Source organism: Grus americana, chromosome 10 (genome assembly GCF_028858705.1).
Source record: "Grus americana isolate bGruAme1 chromosome 10, bGruAme1.mat, whole genome shotgun sequence".
NCBI lineage: Eukaryota > Metazoa > Chordata > Aves > Gruiformes > Gruidae > Grus > Grus americana.
This window is the reverse complement of record NC_072861.1, coordinates 698,468-720,010: the sequence shown is the minus strand read 5'-3', so window position 1 is coordinate 720,010 and position 21,543 is coordinate 698,468. Positions and strand designations below refer to the sequence as shown.

Sequence of the window (21,543 nt, the reverse complement as noted above, 5' to 3'; positions counted from 1 at the left end):
CGGGTAGGGTTGTCTGGTCCCGACAGCCAACCACAGGTCTGCCTGAGAGCAGGTGGGTATGATGGGGTCAAGAAATGGCTGCCAGCCAATCACAGAGCAGCATGAAACCATGGTGTTTGTGGTGTTTAATAAGAAAATGGCAGCTGAAAGGAAATGGTGCCCTCCATGTAGGGAGGAGAAGGGACGTGCTGGTCAGATGTACTTCATGGTTCATCAGTGCTGGCACGAGGATTCGCCAAAGCAATCACCCACCACCAAAACCAGGAGCAGCACAGGGCAGATTTTAGCCCAGGAGCAGGCAATGAGTAGAGTCCTGCAAACCAAACTGCTTAACAAGCATGCAGCACGGAAAGCGGCAGATGCTCATATCCAACCGAGTTATGTGAACCAAGAAACCTGTGCTAGAAATGATCCACCCGGCCTATTGGCACGTCATACAATAGGATAGATAATTGTTACGCTAGCAGTCCCTGCTTCTTCCTCACTGATGGCTGAGCTACTACTAGACAAGCGTACAAGATATGGACATATCGAGTGCCTAAGAAGAAACCCTGGCTGGTTGCTGTGCCTTTTCACTTCAGGCAAAATGTACGTCATGCAACCAGCTGTTAGCCCGGGACGGCGTGAATGTGACTCTGACTGGGGCAGACTCCGACTGTGTTACCTCAGTGGTATGCCCTATGGTATTCCCAATGGGCACTGTATCGGCTACACGTGGCAAGGTTTGGGTAGCGGAGGGGTTAGGGGGTGCTGCAGGGTGGCCTCTGCGAGAAGAGCTAAGGGGCTGCCCTGTGTCAGAGAGAGCCAGCTCCAGCTGCACAGTGCACCCACCGCACACCACAGCTGAGCCATCAGCAAAGTTGGTGGCCCCTCTGTTTTTCACATATTGCAGAAAGGGCACAAGAGGCTGGGCAGAGAGAGGAGGAAGGAACAGAAAGAGTGGGAAAGAGCAGAGGGAAGATGCATCCCGCTAGGGCAGGTAAAGGAGTCTGTCTGCCGTGAAGAAGTTGACCTGGGACGGGGGAGAGGAAAGGTGGTGGTTTGCGTTTGTCTTTTTGTTTCTCGCTAGGTGAACCTGTTTGAATTGGCAAAAACGTGAATTTTCCGGGAGTCAAGCCTGCTTTGCCCACAACAGTTTTTGCTAAGCCGTGTCCTGGTGTTTATCTTGACCCATGAGGTTTCCCATCGTGTTTTCAGAGCTCGGCATCCCCCTGAGGGTGGGGCAAGGCACGAGCATCTGGGTGGGTGTTTGTCTGTGCTTACACCACGAGAGGAACATAGAGAGAAACGCACGTGCACTTGCATAGGACATGCACGTCTGGCACACGTATGAACGCAGCTGGGGAGCGGCACCGTTGCCAGCAGCCATCATGCTGAGTTTCCCTAGCCACCACCTGACACACAGCGGAGCACACACCCACGTACGGCATCATCGTGAGGTCGTGTGCGTGCAGGGCGCTGGAAGGAGGAGTCCGGCCAGTCTGTGAAGCGGAGGAGCAGGAGAGAGGCCAGTTTGTGAGGTGGAAGGGCGGGAGGCAGGCGAGTTTGGGAAGTGGAGGAGCAGGAGGGAGGGAGGCCAGGCTCCGGGCTGGAGGAGCAGGAGGCAGCAGTACCTCCAGCAGCGTTGGTGGTATAGTGGTGAGCATAGCTGCCTTCCAAGCAGTTGACCCGGGTTCGATTCCTGGCCAACGCAGACAAACTTTTCTCCAGCCTGGCTCCACAGTGCCTTGCCCACTTGGCAACAGCAGGCGGCAGGGGCTGCTCTGGACCGTTCAGAAGTTCTCAGGGAGCGCTGAAGCACTGGGTGAAGCAGGTGCCCAGAGGACTTTGGGATTCTCCATGCCTGGGTATCACACGCACGCAAGGCTCAGTGAGGCTCAGGCACTCTAAGCTTTGAGCAGGCTTTTGCACTCGTGACCTCCTGAGATGCCTTGCGGTCTAGCTGCTTCCGTGAAGCAACAAGTCCCAGAGAGAGCTGGGCCCTCCTTCCTCTGCACCATGTCAGGTGCAGCAAGTGAGCCTCTTCCCCACAGGAACTGGAGCTCAGTCGTTGCTCAGCACTTGGTGCATCTGCTGGCCTTTTGCCTTGACCCTCCAGCCCCTTTCCACTCGCACTGACTCCCTGAGACCGGCGCAGCGTTCCCCCAGGGGTTTGTGTGGCAGAGCCCTCCTTGCCCCGCCTTCCTGGCCCCGAGCAGGCAAGAAGGAGGCACCCTTGTTGCCCCAGGAAGCGCCCACAGGGCAGCACTGCAGGCCAAGTGCTTGGCTTGCCATATCCTGAGGCTCTGGAGGGAACGGAGGAAGTCATGGGAAAGGTAGGCGTGTGCCTGGAGCCCCTTGACCAGACGTTGGCATGTGCAGAGCCGTAATTTGCTGACGGCTCCTCTTGTTGCTCCCGTGAAGGATTGCCTTGGCCTTGCGAGACGCTGCCCCTGTGCTGGGTACTGCGTGGTCTAACGTGCGTGTGGGAGCTGCGGTCGCCTGTCAGCAGCCCTTGGTGGGAGCAGGGAAGGGTGCTCCCAGGAGCCAGCTCGCCCTGCAGCAGTGCCACGAGGAGGCTGGCTGGGGTGGGCTGGCTCTGGCAGCTGCAGGGGGAGGAGCGGCAGAGGCAGTGTGAGCAGCAGCGGTGGGTCAGGATGGCCGAGCGGTCTAAGGCGCTGCATTCAGGTTGCAGTCTCCCTGGGAGGCGTGGGTTCGAGTCCCACTCCTGACAGGCTCCTCTCTCTTGGTTTCCTTCCCTTTCCTTCCCTCAGGGGAATGGAGAGTCTTGCTCCTCTAGGGGGGTCTTGGAGAGGGTCCTGCGCCTCTACCCAGTCTGTGGATTAGGTCTTGCTGCGGGTCCCAGCTGCCACCGCTAGTGGGGTGCATAGAAGAGAATCCCTAGGCAAGTCCACTTTTCCAGTCTCCTCTGCCAAACTCACATTCTGCATGACTCTCCCCGGAAATGCAGACCTTTGGACATTCTGCAAATCCCATCACCCACCCCCTGGAGAGCCAGAGGTGACCTCACAGTCAACAGCCAAGCCATCTTCTGGCTTCTGGCCCATCAGGTACTCAGGGAGCAGGGACCTCCCTTGCAGATACCTGTGCTGTCTTCCTGCCCGCAGCTCATGAAAGCACTCAGACAAGGAGGGCTTCTGGCAGAGGCCACTCTCAATTGTCTTTGAAATGTCGGGGCAACTGGGAGAGGTTCCTGAGGCCTGGAAGAAAGTCAATGCCACTCCTGTCTTCCAGAAGGGCACCAAGGAGGACCTGGGGAACTGCAGGCTGGTCAGAGTCAACTTGATGCCTGTGTAACCATGGGATAGGGGCCGTGAAACAGAAACTATAGAATCAGTTTGAGATAATTAGTTTGTAACCAAGGCAACAGGTAATGAAGCTAACTGACCATGGCAACGTACAATGCTGCTATGTTCCATGTACAGTCCCTACCAAACCGAACAATAGGTTCGGAGATATTAATCTTATGAAGTAAGTTGTTATGGACAGGCGCACCCACAGCAATGATACTGCGCACGCCCGCAAGAAGAGGGTCATCCAGCGGACACGGGTGCGAGACCATTGACGACCACCAGAGACCCCTTGAGGACCACCGACTCAAATCACTGAGCATGCGTGATGGGGAGGAGAATATGGAAATGGATTCTAAGAAATGATTATCCTAGGACTGTGTGTTGGGTTTGCGTGGCAAGGTCTTGGTAGTGGGGGGGCTACAGGGGTGGCTTCTGTGAGAAGCTGCTAGAAGCTCCCCCTGTGTCTGATAGAGCCAATGCCAGCCGGCTCCAAGACGGGCCCGCCGCTGGCCAAGGCCAAGCCAATCAGCGCCTCTGTGATAACATATTTAAGAAGAAAAACACTTAGAGAGAGAGAGCTTTTGCAGCTGGAGAGAGGAGTGAGAAGATGTAAGAAACTCTGCAGACACCAAGGTCAGTGCAGAAGGAGGGGCAGGAGGTGCTCCAGGCGCCGGAGCAGAGATCCCCCTGCAGCCCGTGGTGAAGACTATGGTGAAGCAGGCTGTCCCCCTGCAGCCCATGGAGGACGGATGAGGGGGTGTAGAGATTCCACCTGCAGCCCGTGGAGGACCCCACGCCGGAGCAGGTGGAGGCACCTGAAGGAGGCTGTGGCCCGTGGGAAGCCCACGTTGGAGCAAGCTCCTGGCAGGACCTGTGGACCCGTGGAGAGAGGAGCCCACGCCAGAGCAGGTTTTCTGGCAGGACTTGTGACCCCGTGGGGGACCCACGCTGGAGCAGTCTGCTCCTGAAGGTCTGCACCCCATGGAAGAGACCATGCTGGAGCAGTTCGTAAAGGACTGTAGCCCGTGGGAGAGACTCCATGTTGGAGCAGGGGAACGATGAGAGGAGTCCTCCCCCTGAGGATGAAGAAGCGGCAGAAACACCGTGAGATGAACTGACCGTAACCCCCACTCCCCGTCCCCCTGTGCCGCTGAGGGGGGGGAAGGTTGAAGCCGGGAGTGAAGTTGAGCCCAGGAAGATGGGAGGGGTGGGGGGAAGCGTTTTAAGAGTTGATTTTATTTTCTCATTCCTCTACTCTGTTTTGCCTAGTAATAAATCAGATGAATTCCCACTCTAAGTTCGGTCTGTTTTGCTCGTGACAACAATTAGTGAGTGATCTCTCCCTGTCCTTATCTCGACCTACAAGCATTTCGTTATGCCTTTTCTCCCCTCTTTATTGAATGAGGGGAGTGAGAGAGCGGCTCTGGTGGGCACCTGGCCTCCAGCCAGGGTCAACCCACCACAGACTGCCTTTTCTGAGAAAAATGATGAATATGTATATTTTGATTCTATATAACCTGTGTGTTGGTGATCACCTGGCATGCAAGTTAGGTGGAGCTATCCCCCGTGCATCCAGCGCTGCAACAAAGAATGCCTCCCTTTAACACTACATTGGTGTTACGAGGTTTATTCCCGGGTTTTGGTGACACCTGCAAAGGGGAAGGAGCAACTCATCCTGGAAACTCTTTCCAGACACATGTGCAACAAGAAGGGAATTGCTGTTTTTCATTACTCTCTATTCCTAGCTCATTTCTCTCAGACTGTGTTCTCCTTTTTTGTGGGTGTGGGTGTGTTTCTGTGTGCGCGCAGATGTTGGCAACTAAATCTGAAGCTGAACTAGCCAGCAAGTACAAGGGTGAACAGCAGTAAACTAATCTCCAGCAACTCTCCAGCAGCACTAGCCAGTGAGTGGAGCAGATCAGCATCAGGGACTGCCCAGGGTTTAGAGCAGGACACCAGACAAACCGTGCCCGGGCTCCAGGCATTAACTCTGCACAGACCTACGGTCAGGCCCAGGGTTCAGTGGACCTGCTGTTCAGTGGACGTGCTTGCAGGAGTGAGCGACGGCGTGTGTCCAGCACTGAATTCTAGTCCTGGGCAGGCAGAAGGGAAGTGAAGGGTTGGGCCATGTGTGTGTGGTTTTGGGTATTGTGGAAAAAAAGACAAAAATACTAGCACTGTTCCTCCCACTTTTACCAGGCTCAACTACAGTCCTTCACTGCAGACTAGTCAGTCCAGCACGGGTTCTCCACATGCTGCAGTTCTAAACAGCAAAATATGTTTCACTGTGGGCTCTTCCACACGCCTCAGGCCCGTCAGGAAAATTCTTCACTGGCACGGTTCTCCACGGGTTGCAGTTCCTTCAGGAATATCCACCTGCTCCATCACAGGTGCTAGGGATGCCACAAGCTTTGCAGGTGGCTCAGTGTTGTGGAGGCAGCTGGGACCAGCTGTGTCCGGCACAGGGCAGCCCCTTAGCTCTTCTCACAGAGGCCACCCTGCAGCACCCCCCTCTCCCCTCCACCACCACCACCACCTAGCCACATCTAGCCAATACGGAGCCCATTGGGAATCCCTGCTTGGCCCTGCTCCTGGCTGCACCTGCAAGTGGGCCCAGCAGCAAAGAGACGAGGCCAGAGAAATCCCCCAGCTGTTTGAGTCGATTGCATTGGTGTTGCAGGGCTTCAGTACGCGTACTTGTTACTCCCGATAACAATCATTGTGAAAAAAGAAAAGGAATGCCCCCGCCCTGTTCCACCCCCTATCTCTCAGTTTCTTATTGCTGAGCAGACGTCATATGGTATGGAATATCCCGTTGGTCAGTTTGGGTCAGCTGTCCTGGTTGTCTCCCTTCCGAAGATCTTGCCCACCCCCAGCCTGCTGCTGAGTGGGGGAGGAAATGTTGGAGACACAGCCTTGGTGTGTGCTGGCACTGCTCAGCAGCAGCCAAAACACAGGTGTGTTATCAACACCTTGCTAGCTAGCAAGAGACAGCACAGCACTATGAGGGCTGCTGTGGGGAGAATTAACTCCATCTCAGCCAGACCCAATACAGCTCCCTTCAGGTTTTTCAGTGAGATCTGTGCTGGGACAGACTTCTTCTCCCCTTTCCAGCCCTTCTGCCCAGAAGGTGTTTCTAGTCACTGGTGTGTACGTGAAATGCAAGAGCAGGTGGCATTCCATGCACACATCCAGCCCTTGTGCTCTTCCTGGTGCCACCGAGCACACTCCAAACTCTTGGCTCACGCTGATGAAACTGTGAACGAGGTGGGTTGTACAAGTGGGATGAACAAACCCATCTGAGAATGAGATAGAGAGGTGGGTATTTTTGATGTGTCATTATATGGACTACACGAACTCTTGTATTCAAGACATCTCCAGAGCACCCTCACTGCCATCTCTTGGTAGCTCACAGGAGGGGCAATGCAGCCCTGGAAGAGCTGCCCTAGAGACTGTGACTTCTCTGCCAGTGTCAAGGTTCAGAAGTCGATGGCACAAGGCCCAGAGCTTCCTGAGGTAACTGGGAAGTTTAGTCTGCTCGGAGCAGAAGGTTGTCCCAGAGGACCTCCAGCGATCCAAGCATTATTATTCTGTGTTGCACTGAATCACACGATCCCTTGAGCAGTGACCAAAAGGCAATGCCCTGGAAGGCAGCAGCAGCATGAGATTGCATGGAAGTTGCATCATTTGTTTCAGGAATGCTGCTAAATTGTGTGAAAATGCCCTTGAGGAAAGTGGCGCATTGGCAGTATGAGCTCTGCTGTCCCTGGCATGCCTGAGGCTGGGGCACCGTGTTCCATGAAGTCCAGAGCAGGGTGACTCATGTTTGCCTGGAGTTCAGGGTTTTTCCCAACTCTTCCACATCACAATAACTCTCAGGTGCTCTGGAAGGCCACATTCAATGTCCCTTTGTAGTCTGAAATGCACGGAATGGGCCACCCCATCTCTCACCAAGGAAGAAGAGCCATGAGCTTTTGGCTTGATGCCCTGAGCCTCTCCTCAAAAGCAGGTCATCCAGACCTCTGGACTCTGGGGTGAACTTGCTGAGCAAAACACGTAAATTTGGATGTGGGTCTCGTTCAGGGAAGGACGCAGGCATCTCTTTGATCGCAAATCCAAGCCGTGGTAGGGAATGATGAGGGTAAGCAAGGTCATCGTGGCCATCACTCCTGCCCACAAGGGGCTTCCCTCCAGCCCCAACGATCTTTCCTTTGAAATTTGCCACATTCCTGGAGAAGTGAGTCCCTTCTCCTGTATGGGATTGTGCAGTCTTGACCTTCTGCTTGAACCTACCCACTGTCTCCAGTGTGTCTATGATGACCTGCAGGGAGAAACATCTCTCAGGCTTAGCTGGAGTGCTTTCACTGAAAGCATTGGAGAACTGACTTGAGGTGTCCTTCCTGGCTCACTGTGATTGGTGGCCATGCTCATCATGAAGAGGGCAATGTGACAAAGGCAATCCATGTGACACAAAGCAGCTTAAAATCTCCCTGCACGGTAGCCTGAGACCTCCGAGTTCATTGGCCTTATCAATCAGGGACACGGATGAATTGTTTTGATGTCAGGAAGCATCAGGGTCTCAGGCCCTGATCCTGGTAGGGGCCTTCAACCACCCAGACATCTGCTGGAAAAGCGATGAGAGAAGAAGAGAAATAGCCCCATCCAGGGTTATGGGCAGGAGAAGTGTGGAGAAGGGCAAAGCAAGGCCCTTGCGCTTCCCACCACAGGCCCAGGGCTAGTGAGCTTGCCAGGGAGACATTTTTCGTGCCCGGTCGAGGGCACAGGTCAGAGGAGGGGAAAGCATGGTGAGCACAAGCGCTGGAGCTGGCAGTGCCAGGCAGCGTCAGGCAGGGCTGTGGGAGGTCCCGGCTGAGGTGCTGGGGGGAGCAGAGTGGCGCAGCGGAAGCGTGCTGGGCCCATAACCCAGAGGTCGATGGATCGAAACCATCCTCTGCTAATGGCTTTCGTCCTGACTCCAGAGGCAGCTGCTGCTGCCTCTGTCTTGCATCCTTCAAGAAACGTCACCCTGCACTGCTGAGCTCCTGTGTTTCTCTCTTCCCATGAGGCAGCTCGGTCCCCAACTTCCCAGCCACAAGCGGGGACCTCCAGGGCTCTGCAGGTGGGGAGGAGGACGAGGCTGGTGCTGCTTTGGGAAACACCAATGCAATCGACTCAAACAGCTGGGGGATTTCTCTGGCCTCGTCTCTTTGCCCACTGCAGGTGCAGCCAGGAGCAGGGCCAAGCAGGGATTCCCAATGGGCTCCGTATTGGCTAGATGTGGCTAGGTGGTGGTGGTGGTGGAGGGGAGAAGGGGTGCTGCAGGGTGGCCTCTGTGAGAAGAGCTAAGGGGCTGCCCTGTGCCGGACACAGCTGGTCCCAGCTGCCTCCACAACACTGAGCCACAAGCAAAGCTTGTGGCATCCCTAGCACCTGTGATGGAGCAGGTGGATATTCCTGAAGGAACTGCAACCCGTGGAGAACCGTGCCAGTGAAGAATTTTCCTGACAGGCCTGAAGCGTGTGGAAGAGCCCACAGTGAAACATATTTTGCTGTTTAGAACTGCAGCATGTGGAGAACCCGTGCTGGACTGACTAGTCTGCAGTGAAGGACTGTAGTCGAGCCTGGTAAAAGTGGGAGGAATAGTGCTAGATTTTTTGTCTCTTATCCCTCACTACCCAAAACCACGCACATGGCCCAATCCTTTTCTTCACTTCTGGCTGCTCAGGACTGCAATTCAGTGGTGGAATACTACACCTTCCCTCCCACATGCATGTCGGAAGGTCCTCTGAACCCTAGACTGTACCATAGATCTGTGTAGCATGCGTGCCTGGAGCACGGCCCTGGTTTGTCCAGTGTCCTCATCCCTCACGCTCACACCCCACAAAAAAAAAAAAGAGCCCAGTCACACAGAAGTGAGCTAGGAGTAGAGTGTAAAGAAAAAGAACAACAAACCAAATCACCTTCCTGTTCCTCACATGTCTGCAGAGGGTTTCCAGGATGAGTTTCTCCTTTCGATTCCCAGGGATCAAGGTGAGTCTGACCAACCTGCAGTTCCCCAGGTCCTCCTTTGTGCCCTTCTGGAAGATAGGAGTGACACCACCTCCAACCTCTTGAGCGCATAAGGTGGTGTCAACCCTTGAACAAAGACTCCAGCTGCCGTGCAGGGTGTTGGTGTTTAGGGGGAACAGTTTGCAAGAGTGGGCAAGATCTATGGAAAGGGCAAGGTAGAGCCTGGCTGAGGAAAAGTGTGGAGAGGCCAAGGGAGAATAAATGGGAAGTGTGGGTGCCTTTTTGGTGGAGTACGTATGTCCAGAGCTTTTTTCCAGCAGTGGCAAGCATTGTCCAATTCCAGAGCATGGACCAAAATATTAAACGACCCACAAAAGCCATCATTTACCTCACTAGATGAACGCAGCTCGATTCCCTTTTGACTCTGGAGCAGGAAGATGCTATAAAAGAGTCCGTGTGGAGGTGGTGCACCCGGCAGTGCCTATCTGCATGCAGAGCAAGGGTGGGAGGTGGTTGCAGGCGAGAGCGTGAGCATGAGGAGAGGCTGGAGGAAGTGTATGTGCGGGCGGCTGGAAGGAGGAGGCTGGCCAGTCTGTGAAAAAGCAACAGTCTTGGCTGTGTTGACTGTTCTGGGAAGTGGGGTTGTATGTGGGGTTTGTGTTAGCACAGTATTTCCAGAGTCTGTCATCAGCGGTGCTTCAAGTAGGTGGAGTTACAAAGATGGGAATCGTGATTGCGCATGCTCTGCTTCCTAATGGAATGCCCACCCTAACCCCAGCTTGCAGTCACACTGCATACCTCCAGACCTGAAAACCCACCACACCAGTGAAAGAGAGAAGTGCCATGACTGGTTTCCATACGAAGTTTGCGAACAACAGTTGAGAGGACTGAGACGTTAACTCAAATGTCTGTATGAACATCACATCTGAGCAGTTGGGACACTGGTCTTTGACCACCCCCCCAGAAGTAAAAGAGGGTTACTGTGTGTCACATTTCTGTGTCCATTGTTTCTTGCCCTCCCACTTGGGCACCAGTGACAAGAGGATGGCTCTCTCTCCTTTAATCCACCTGTCCACTCTCCAGCAACCTCAGCCTTTCCCTTCCCCAGGCAAAGCAACCCCAGCTCTCCCAGCCTGTCCTTGTAGGACAGATGAGCCAAGTCACCTCAGTGTCCCTTTGGCAGGGCTGACAGAGCCCCTAGCTGTGCAGAAGTGGGAATCAGCCACAAGATGACACCCATGGAGTCCCTGTAAGGGCACCTGGCATGCAGCCATCAAGGTCTCCTGCAGAGGAAGGACACCTTGAAGAAGCCTTCCCACTTGCTGCCGGGCAAAGATTGGACCACAAGACAAAGCAGAAGCAACAGCCTTCAGTCAGGGAAAGACGTGCGCTTGCCCCAAAGTTCCTGCACCGAGAGCAGCAGTGCCTGCTGAGAGGTTTTGGTGGCACAGTGTGGAGGGGAGAAAGGCATCATCTGCGAGTCTAAACAGGGACACTGGACATCCCTTTCTTCTTGACTGCACGCTTGCATGTAGGAGGCCTTGCTTTACTGCTGAGCACAAAGGTGGGTTGGTTATTTTTTTCCCTCCCAAAAAACTCCGAGTAGCAAGATGCATCACCAAAAGGAAAGGAGGTAGGAAACAAGACTTCCAAGTGTCAGGACTGTAGCTGAGATTCAGGCTCAGAAAGGACACTTCTCCCTGCCCATCCACAACTGGTTGACAGCTCGGGACATAAGCCAGTGCTCTTCCTTGCAGAGCGGGTATCTATTGGAGGGAGGAGGAGAACAAACCACCACGAGTCTCCAGCTATGCTGCACAAAGTCTTTAATGAGAAGGAGCAGATGCAGTGGCACAGAAGAGAGAAACACGCCTGCAGGGTTCAGGGAGGCACAGAGAATGGCCCGTTTCCCAAGGAGAAGCTCCACACAAAGCACTGGCCTTTTCCCATTCTGCTCTCCCTGGTGGCAATCCCAGCCCACCAAGAGCAGTCCCTAACTCCGGCACCCTCCCCCCATCAGCAGGAGGTTCATCAAAGCAGAAGAGAACGAGCCCTTTCTCCAGGAGCTCAGAGCAAAGCAGAGCCAGAGGAGGCACGGCCAGGCCTGCCGTGCAGCCAGGAGCAGTGGGCACAGGTCCCTCCGGCCAGGTGGCATGAGGACACCCAGCCCGTCTGCAAGCCGTGGCCACGCTCCTGCTGCTGCAGGGTCCCCGTCTTCCTTCCTGCTCCGAAGGGGATGATGCGCCGGCTTCAGCAGTTCAGGCTGCAGCGGAGGGGAGGCAGACACAGCCCTGACCCCCCCAGACCAAGGGAGCCCCCAGAAGAGATGGGAACCCCCCCGGCGCTGAGGGAGCTCCCAACAGCAGCGGACAGAGAGGATCCAACAGCTGTGCTCTGAGGGAAAGAGGTGAGGATGGGGCCCGGCAGGGTCACCACCACCGGGGAGGCCTGGATGGCCACCGTCGAGTCAGCGCAGCGGGCGACACAGGGCTCACTGCAGCTGCTTGCAAGTGGGGTTGGGCCAGAGGCACCGCAGGGTGTTTGGAGACAGGGTCTGAAGCAAGACATCTCTGGGTGAGGGAGGCAAAGCTGAAACGCAGAGAAGAGAGGAAACAGAGACCTCAGTATCAGTTTGTCTTTTCCTCAGCTCTCTCTGAAGATACGCTTTGCTGCCCTCCATCTCCACCTCTAGCTGCAAGCCCAGAAAGAACCCGCAGATGATCTTGCTAACATGCACAACAGCCGTGACACTGTCTGAAAACACACACTGTGCTTACAGCTCCCACGGCCGGCCCTCATCGTGCCCTCCTAGTTGCACGGCACAGGCAAGCTGACCCACTTTTGGAAGAGGACCCAGCAGAGTGGGTTTAAAGCACCTGCGGAAAGACTGATCGTACCCCATCTCCAGAATACACAGTGCTGCGCTGAAGAAAGCCCTGCATGCTCTTGGCCATTTGGATAGAGCCCATCTACGAAATGTAGGCAGAAATTCTGCTGGGCAGAGCTCCCTGCAGATGAGCCCCATTGATCATTTCCTGCTTGAAAGAACCCCCCTCTTCCCTGCTCTCCCCTGCCAGCCCCATCACAAGGGAAACAGGTCACAGCCCTTCAGCAGTTCTGTTGCGGGGCCAAGCTGAGGCAGCCCAAGTATCAACCTGAGCAGCCCCCATGACAGCAGCTCAGCCCAGAGGGAGAGATGGAGCGGACTCAGGCTTACCTCGTTCCTCGAGGAAAGGGAGCCAAGAGAGGAGGATGCGGAGCCTGGAGCACCACAGGCTTTTATGCTGTGTCCCAGAGCCCCACGGGGCCACAAACATTCCTTGCTCATGAAGCACCTAAACACCGAGCAGTTGCCGCTTGCCAAGGCCTCGCTGGTGATTAAGCCCTTGCCTCTTTCATCTGAAACGATTTCCTCCTGCTGCATAGCATCTAACCTCAATATAATTAATTTGTGTCCCGGCCTGCTAAGACCAATTGGCTGGGAGGTCTCAGGCTGCTGTGCAGAGATTTTAAGTGGCTTTCAGTCACATGGATCATATTCAGTACATCTCCTTCTTCACGGTGACTTTGGTGACCAGTGACCAAATTTGGCTATTAGGGAGACCTCAAGTCAGCTCTCAAGTGCTTTCAGTGCATGGCATCAGTCTGATCCTGGGAGGCATCTCTCTCCCAGCAGGTCGTCGTAGGCTCACAGAACATGGTGGGAGAAGAGACTCACATCTTCAGGGATGTGGCAAAGCTCAATGGCAAAGAAGGACCATTTTGGACTGATGGGAGGCCCCGTGCAGGTAGGAGGGAGGGCCATGAGGACCTTGCTTACACTCATCAAGCTTTATCACAACCTCCTTTTTCTGCCTATGACCCCAGAGAACAAAGGCAGATTTATAACATTGAAGAGCAGAGCAGGGGGCCAGACAGGTCTCTGTGAGGTGACCTCTCCCTGGGGTCTCCATAGCCATGTCCCTTGATGACTTGACCAGGTCCTCACGCTTCTTCCAACCAGGGCTCTGGGCTCAGATTGGGAAGTGGAGAGCCTGTTGGACAGAAGTAAATCAGGGCATAGGAGGGTGATCAGAGAGATGCCCACATCCTCCCCTGAAAGAGACCCACAGCCAGATGGACTTGTTTGGCTCAGCAAGTTCACCTCAGAGGCCAAAGACCTGGATGACCTGCTTTTGAGGAGAGGCACAGGGCACGGAGGCAAAAGCTCCTGGGTCTTTTTTCTGGGTCAGGCCCATTCCACACATTTAAATCCAGAAAGGGACATTGGATCCGTGTCCCAGAGCACCTGGGAGTCATAGTGATCTGGAAGAGTTGTGAAAACCCCTGAACTGCAGGCAAACGTGAGTCACCCTGCTGTGGACATAGTTCCCCGGCCTGAAACACGCTGGTGACAGAAGAGCTAATAGCCTCATTCCTCCCAAAGTGCTTCTTTCCTCAAGGGCATGTGGTGGGATGTGGTGTGTAACTGGAAAGTTCGGTCCGCTCAGAGCAGGAGGTTGGCCCAGAGGACCTCCAGAGACCCTTTCCAACCATCATTATTCTGGGGTGGGCTGAATCACACAATCCCTTGAGCAGCCACCAAAAGGCAATGCCCTGGAAGGCGGCAGCAGCAGCATGAGATTGCATGGAAGTACCAGTTGTTTCAGGAATGCTGCTAACTTGTGTGGAAATGCCCTGGAGGAAAGTGGCGCACTGGCGCTATGAGTTCTGCTATCCCTGGCACGCCTGAGGCTGGGGCACTGTGTCCACTGAAGTCCACAGCACAATGACTCACGTTTGCCTGGAGTTCAGGGTTTTTCCCAACTCTTCCACATCATGATGACTCCCAGGTTCTCTGAGAGGCTGATCCGATGTCCCTTTGTAGTTTGAAATGCATGGAATGGGCCACCCCGTCTCTGACCAAGGAAAAATGGCTATGACCTTTTGGCTTGATGCCCTGAGCCTCTGCTCAAAAGCAGGTCATCCAGACCTTTAGGCCCTGGGTTGAATTTGCTGAGCAAAACAGCAGAATTTGGGTGTGGGTCTCGTTCAGGGAAGGATGCAGGCATCTCTTTGATCGCAAAACCAGGCCGTGGTTGAGCATGATGAGGGTAAGCAAGGTCATCGTGGCCGTCACTCCCGCCCACAAGGGGCTTCCCTCCAGCCCACAATAATCGTTCCATTCCATTGATTTTTGCCATATCCCTGGAGAAGTGAGTCCCGTCTCCTGCATGGGATTGTGCAGTCTTGTCCTTCTGCCTGAACTTACCCACTGTCTCCTGTGTGTCTATGATGACCTGCAGGGAGAATTGTCTCTCAGGCTTAGCCGGAGCGCTTCCACTGAAAGCACTTGAGAGCTGGCTTGAGGTGTCCTTCCTGGCTCAATTTCACCATGACCGGTGGCCATGCTCATCATGAAGAGGGCAATGTGACAAAGGCAATCCGTGTGACACAAAGCAGATTAAAATCTCCCTGCACAGCATCGTGAGACCTCCGAGTTCATTGGCCTTAAGAATCAGGGACGCAGAAGAATCGTTTTGATATTAGGAAGCATCACGCTTGCAGATCCTGATCCTGGTAGGGGCCTTCAACCACCCAGACATCTGCTGGAAAAGCAGCACAGTCAACTGCAAGCAGTCCAGGAAACTAGTGGAGTGAGAGAGAGCCTGACCAGAGGAGAGGCACTGCTGGGCCTGTTTTTCACTAGTGCAGAAGAACTTGTTGGAGAGGTGAAAATTGCAGGTAGGCTGGGTTGCTGCGCTCATGCCCAGGTGTAATTCTCAGTCTGGAGTGGTAAAGGATTGTTAAATGTAGGGGAAGGACCCTTAACCTGAGAAAGGCAACCTTTTGGATGCTTAGGGCACCAGTGTGGGGGGTACCTTGAGAAACTGCCCTCAGAGATAAAGAAGCCAACGAAAACTGGGAGATACTAAAAGATATTTTTCTTGGGGCGCAAGCAGCTCTCCATCCTGATGTGCAGGAAGACGGGCAGAGGAGATTATAGGGGAGAGGACTGGGAGTGCAAGGAGTGAATCAGGGAAGCCAAGACACAGCTGGAGTTGAAATTGGCTAGGGACTTTAAAAATAACAAGTAGGGTTTCTTCATGTATGAAAGTAACAGTACCCCCTCTGATGAGCGAAACAGGAGAACTGGCTACAACTGACATGGAAAAGACAGACGTATCAACAACTTCTATGTCCTAAGTAACCGTCAGATGAAGTTCCTAAGTCACTATCCATCAAATCTGAAACGTCATGGCACATTGGGGAAATTTGCAGCACCTGGAAAAGGGGAACCATAAGCCCCATTTTTAAAAGGTGGAAGAAGGAAGTCCTGGGCAACTGCAGGCTGGTCAGTCTCCCCTCTGTGCCCTGCGAGATCATGGAGCTGATCCTCCTAAGAACTATGCTAAAGGCACGTGGAAAACAGAGAGGTGATTGGTGAGAGCCAACACGGCTTTACTAAGGGCAAATTTTGCCTGACAAACTTAGTGGCCTTCTACAACAGGGTTACAGCATTGATGGGAAAGCAAAGAGCAACCGATGTCATCTACCTGGACTTGTGTAAAGCCTTTGATACTGTCCCACACTACATCCCTGTCTCTAAAACAGAGAGACATGGATTTGACAGGTGGACCACTTGCTGGATAAGGAATTGGCTGGATGGTGGCACTCAAAGACTTGCAGTTAACAGCACAGAGATGACCAGAGGGCTGGAGAACCTCTCTTTACGAAGGGAGGCTGAGAGAGTTGGGGTTGTTCAGGCTGGAGAAGAGAAGGCTCCAGGGAGACTTTATAGATACCTTCCAGAACCTGAAAGGGTCCTAGAGCAAAGATGGGGAGGGAGTGTAGTGATAGGACTGTTGTTGTACATTGAAACATAGGAATGTTTCAGATAGAAAGAGGGTAGATTTAGATATTAGGAAGAAATACATTCCGGTGAGGGGGGTGAGACACCGTTTGTCCAGAGAAGCTGTGGAAGCCACACCTCTGGAAGTCTTGAAGGCCAGGTTGGATGGGCATTTGAAGAACCTCATCTAGGGGAAGGTCTCCCTGTCCATGGCAGGGAGGCTGGAACTAGATGACCATTAAAATCCCTTCCAAACCTAATCCATTCTATGATTCATCCTATGATCCTAGGTGCTATGAAGTGGGATCAAAACATTTCAGGTGAAAAAGGCAAGGGCTTAGTCACCAGCGAGGCCTCAGCAAGTGGTAACTGCTCGGTGTTTAGGTGCTTCATGAGCAAGGAATGTTTGTGGCCCCGTGGGGCTCTGGGACACAGCATAAAAGCCTGTGGTGCTCCAGGCTCCGCATCCTCCTCTCTTGGCTCCCTTTCCTCCAGGAACGAGGTAAGCCTGAGTCCGCTCCATCTCTCCCTCTGGGCTGAGCTGCTGTCATGGGGGCTGCTCAGGTTGATACTTGGGCTGCCTCAGCTTGGCCCCGCAACAGAACTGCTGAAGGGCTGTGACCTGTTTCCCTTGTGATGGGGCTGGCAGGGGAGAGCAGGGAAGAGGGGGGTTCTTTCAAGCAGGAAATGATCAATGGGGCTCATCTACAGGGAGCTCTGCCCAGCAGAATTTCCACCTACGTTTCGTAGATGGGCTCTATCCAAATGGCCAAGAGCATGCAGGGCTTTCTTCAGCGCAGCACTGTGTATTCTGGAGATGGGGTACGATCAGTCTTTCCGCAGGTGCTTTAAACCCACTCTGCTGGGTCCTCTTCCAAAAGTGGGTCAGCTTGCCTGTGCCGTGCAACTAGGAGGGCACGATGAGGGCCGGCCGTGGGAGCTGTAAGCACAGTGTGTGTTTTCAGACAGTGTCACGGCCGTTATGCATGTTAGCAAGATCATCTGCGGGTTCTTTCTGGGCTTGCAGCTAGAGGTGGAGATGGAGGGCAGCAAAGCGTATCTTCAGAGAGAGCTGAGGAAAAGACAGACTGATACTGAGGTCTCTGTTTCCTCTCTGCTCTGCGTTTCAGCTTTGCCTCCCTCACCCAGAGATGTCTTGCTTCAGACCCTGTCTCCAAACGCCCTGCGGCGCCTCTGGCCCAACCCCACTTGCAAGCAGCTGCAGTGAGCCCTGTGTCGCCCGCTGCGCTGACTCGACGGTGGCCATCCAGGCCTCCCCGGTGGTGGTGACCCTGCCGGGCCCCATCCTCACCTCTTTCCCTCAGAGCACAGCCGTGGGATCCTCTCTGTCCGCTGCTGTTGGGAGCTCCCTCAGCGCCGGGGGGGTTCCCATCTCTTCTGGGGGCTCCCTTGGTCTGGGGGGGTCAGGGCTGTGTCTGCCTTCCCTCCGCTGCAGCCTGAACTGCTGAAGCCGGCGCATCATCCCCTTCGGAGCAGGAAGGAAGACGGGGACCCTGCAGCAGCAGGAGCGTGGCCACGGCTTGCAGACGGGCTGGGTGTCCTCATGCCACCTGGCCAGAGGGACCTGTGCCCACTGCTCCTGGCTGCACGGCAGGCCTGGCCGTGCCTCCTCTGGCTCTGCTTTGCTCTGAGCTCCTGCAGAAAGGGCTCGTTCTCTTCTGCTTTGATGAACCTCCTGCTGATGGGGGGAGGGTGCCGGAGTTAGGGACTGCTCTTGGTGGGCTGGGATTGCCACCAGGGAGAGCAGGATGGGAAAAGGCCAGTGCTTTGTGTGGAGCTTCTCCTTGGGAAACGGGCCATTCTCTGTGCCTCCCTGAACCCTGCAGGCGTGTTTCTCTCTTCTGTGCCACTGCATCTGCTCCTTCTCATTACAGACTTTGTGCAGCATAGCTGGAGACCTGTGGTGGTTTGTTCTCCTCCTCCCTCAGTTTGCCACTCACTCTGCAAGGAAGAACAACTCGCCTCTGTCCGGAGCTTACTGGCTGTTGAGTGTGGAAGCTGGTGGAGGTTGATAGTGGAGCAGCAGAAATAAGCAAGCAGGCAAGAGAAAGAGTAAAAAGCCTCATAGAAATGATGAATATGTATATTTTGATATATACTTGAGCCGGAAAAAAAAGAGGAATTAGCAGAGGATGGTTTCGATCCATCGACCTCTGGGTTATGGGCCCAGCACGCTTCCGCTGCGCCACTCTGCTCCCCCCAGCACCTCAGCCGGGACCTCCCACAGCCCTGCCTGACGCTGCCTGGCACTGCCAGCTCCAGCGCTTGTGCTCACCATGCTTTCCCTTCCTCTGCCCTGTGCCCTCGACCGGGCACGAAAAATGTCTCCCTGGCAAGCTCACTGGCCCTGGGCCTGTGGTGGGAAGCGCAAGGGCCTTGCTTTGCCCTTCTCCACACTTCTCCTGACCATAACCCCGGATGGGGGCTATTTCTCTTTTTCCCTCATCGTTTTTCCAGCAGTTGTCTGGGTGGTTGAAGGCCCCCACCACGATCAGGATCTGCAAGCGTGATGCTTCCTAAAATCAAAACGATTCTTCTGCGTCCCTGATTCTTAAGGCCAATGAACTCGGAGGTCTCACGATGCTGTGCAGGGAGATTTTAAGCTGCTTTGTGTCACACAGATTGCCTTTGTCACATTGCCCTCTTCATGATGAGCATGGCCACCAATCACACTGAAATTGAGCGGGGAAGGACATGTCAAGCCAGCTCTCAAATGCTTTCAGTGGAAGCACTCCAGCTGAGCCTGAGAGACAATTCTCCCCGCAGGTCATCATAGACACACAGGAGACAGTGGGTAAGTTCAGGCAGAAGGTCAAGACTGCACAATCCCATACAGGAGAAGGGACTCACTTCTGCAGGGATGTGGCAAAGCTCAACAGAATGGAAAGATCATTGTGGGTTGGAGGGGAGCCCCTTGTGGGCGGGAGTGATGGCCACGATGACCTTGCTTACCCTCATCATTCCCTACCACAGTCTGGATTTGTGATCAAAGAGATGCCTGCGTCCTTCCCTGAACGAGACCCACATCCAAATTTACGTGTTTTGCTCAGCAAGTTCACTATGCCCCAGCCTCCAGCATGACAAGGATAACATGGCTAATGACCCCAAAGTGTGGCTTTCCTCAAGGGCATTTCCACACAATTTAGCACCATTCCTGAAACAGTTGGTGCTTCTATGCAATCTCCTGCAGTTGCTGTCTTCCAAGGCATTGCCTTTCGGTGGCTGCTCAAGGGCTCCTGTGACTCAGTCCACCTTTGAAAAATGAAGTTTTGAGGGGACCTCTGCAGGTCCTCTGGGCCCATCTCCTGCTCCGAGCTGACCAAACTTCCCCGGTTCCTCAGCAGCCTCAGCAGGAACCTCCAGGCCTGATCCCATCAACTTCTAAACACTGCTGCTCTCAGAGAGGTCACTGTCTCTCAGGCAGCTCTTCCAGAGTTGAACTATGCTCGCTGACACTTCTTTTCCTGAACAGCAGATGATATTTCTACTGTTGCAATTTGCCCTTTTGCAGCGAACCTCTCGGGAGAGTCTGACAGCTGAGCCTCCCCGGCCCACATGTGGGCCACCAGGAGATGACAGTGACAGTGCCAGCAGTGGTGAGAAGATTCCAGGGTTATGAGGTAATGTCTGGAGATGGATGGGAAATAAATACCAGGATTAGGAGTGAAGATTCTCTCCGGGATTTGCCCTGAAAGCTGTGCAGGGACAGATTTTTTTTCTCCTCTTTCCAGCCCTTCTGCCCAGAAAGGGCTTCTTGTCACCGGCATGAAAGTGAAATGCAGAGCAGGTGGCATTCCATGCACACAACCAGCCCTAGTGCTCTCCATAGTGGCCTGGAGCACACTAAGAACTCCTGGCTCATGCAGATCCAACCTAGAATTAGGTTGCTTTTAAAAGCAAACTTTGGACTATACACGTGCAAGCTGACTTCCAACTATGTTTTCTATCACTGAATCATTCTTTGCAGCTTTTACTGTTTTAAGTAAACCCCTTTGATTCACTTAATCCCCATGCAAGTCACAATTACAGCCTCAGACCTAATGTTCTCTTTTTGTGTCTTTTTCGGTGGGTGGAGGTTATCCAGAAGACACAGGGCTGTTGTGCAAATGTTTGCTGCTCATGTGACACTCAAGGCACTGTCCTGGGGAAAGGACTCGGTGCAGTAAAGGGATTTCCAGAAGCACCTTTATTCTTGGCTTCCTTGTTAAGTGGCTCGAATAAAAGTTTTCATGGGGTCCGTTCAATGACACATCAAGAACCACCACTTTTCTCTCTCATTCTGAGATTGGTTCTTTTGTCCCACTTTTAAAACCCACCTAGATCTAGGTGTCATGAAGGACCCTTCAAGCCAGCTCTCGAGTGCTTTCAGTCCAGGGCTAGTACTGAGAGACATCTCACCCTGTGGGTCACTGTAGGCACACAGGAGACGGTGAGATAAGGACGCACGTATCCAGGGATGTGCCAAAGCACAACAGCAAGAAAGAACAGTTGTGGGATGGAGGGAATGCACCACTGAGGGCCACGAGGACCTTGCTTACGCTCATCAGGCTTTACCACAGCCTGCTTTTTCTGCCCGCGTCCTGCCCTGAAAGAGACCAACACCCAAATTGACCTGTTTTACTCAGCAAATTCATTCCAGAGGCCAGAGGCCTGGATGACCTGCTTTTGAGGAGAGGCGTGGGGCAGGGAGCCAAAAGTTCATGGCTCTTTTTTCTGGGTCAGGGATGGGGTGGCCCATTCCATGCATCTAGAAAGGGACACTGGATCTGGCTCCCAGAGCACCTGGAAGTCACTGTGATGTGGAAGAGTGGGGAAAACCCCTGAACTCCAGGCAAACATGAATCACTCCGCTGTGATCTGCTGTGTGCACTGTGGCCCAGCCTCAAGCGTGCCAGAAATACACAGAAGTAGCTCACAGTCTACTTCCGCTGAAAATTCTGCTTTCCTCCAAGCCCTTTCCACACAATTTAGAACCATCCTGAATCAACTGGTGCTTCTGTGCAATCTTGTGCTGCTGCTTCCAAGGCATTGCCTTTTGGTGGCTGCTCAAGGGCTCCTGTGACTCAGCGTACCCCAGAAGGTTCGAAAGGACCTCTGGAGTTCCTCTGGGCTGACCTCCTAGTTTGATCTTCCCAGTTTCCTCAGAGGCTCCTGGCCTTGTCCCATTGACTTCTGAATACTGTCACTGTTGGAGACATCACTGTCTCTTGGGTAGCTCTCTCCAGGGCCGCAACACGCCCCCTTTCACCTCTCTTCCCAAAACCGCAGCTGGCATTAGCCTTGCTGAAACTTGTCAGGAAAGCGGCTGTTAGTGATTATTCAAGTCGTGTTGTACAGGAACATCTGAAGGACATAAGACCTGTGGCTGGCTGTCAGGACCAGACAACC

General features: G+C 53.8%; 3 non-coding genes across 3 annotated transcripts; all 3 read left to right on the top strand.

Moving 5' to 3' along the window:
- The first annotated feature begins 1,621 nt into the window (after positions 1–1,621).
- On the top strand, positions 1,622–1,693 carry TRNAG-UCC (transfer RNA glycine (anticodon UCC)). The gene has a single exon. It is a non-coding gene; the product is annotated as a tRNA-Gly (tRNA).
- Positions 1,694–2,630: 937 nt separating this feature from the next.
- TRNAL-CAG (transfer RNA leucine (anticodon CAG)) lies at positions 2,631–2,713 on the top strand. Its single transcript has one exon. It is a non-coding gene; the product is annotated as a tRNA-Leu (tRNA).
- A 5,465-nt stretch (positions 2,714–8,178) lies between these two features.
- TRNAM-CAU (transfer RNA methionine (anticodon CAU)) lies at positions 8,179–8,250 on the top strand. The gene has a single exon. It is a non-coding gene; the product is annotated as a tRNA-Met (tRNA).
- Positions 8,251–21,543: the final 13,293 nt, after the last annotated feature.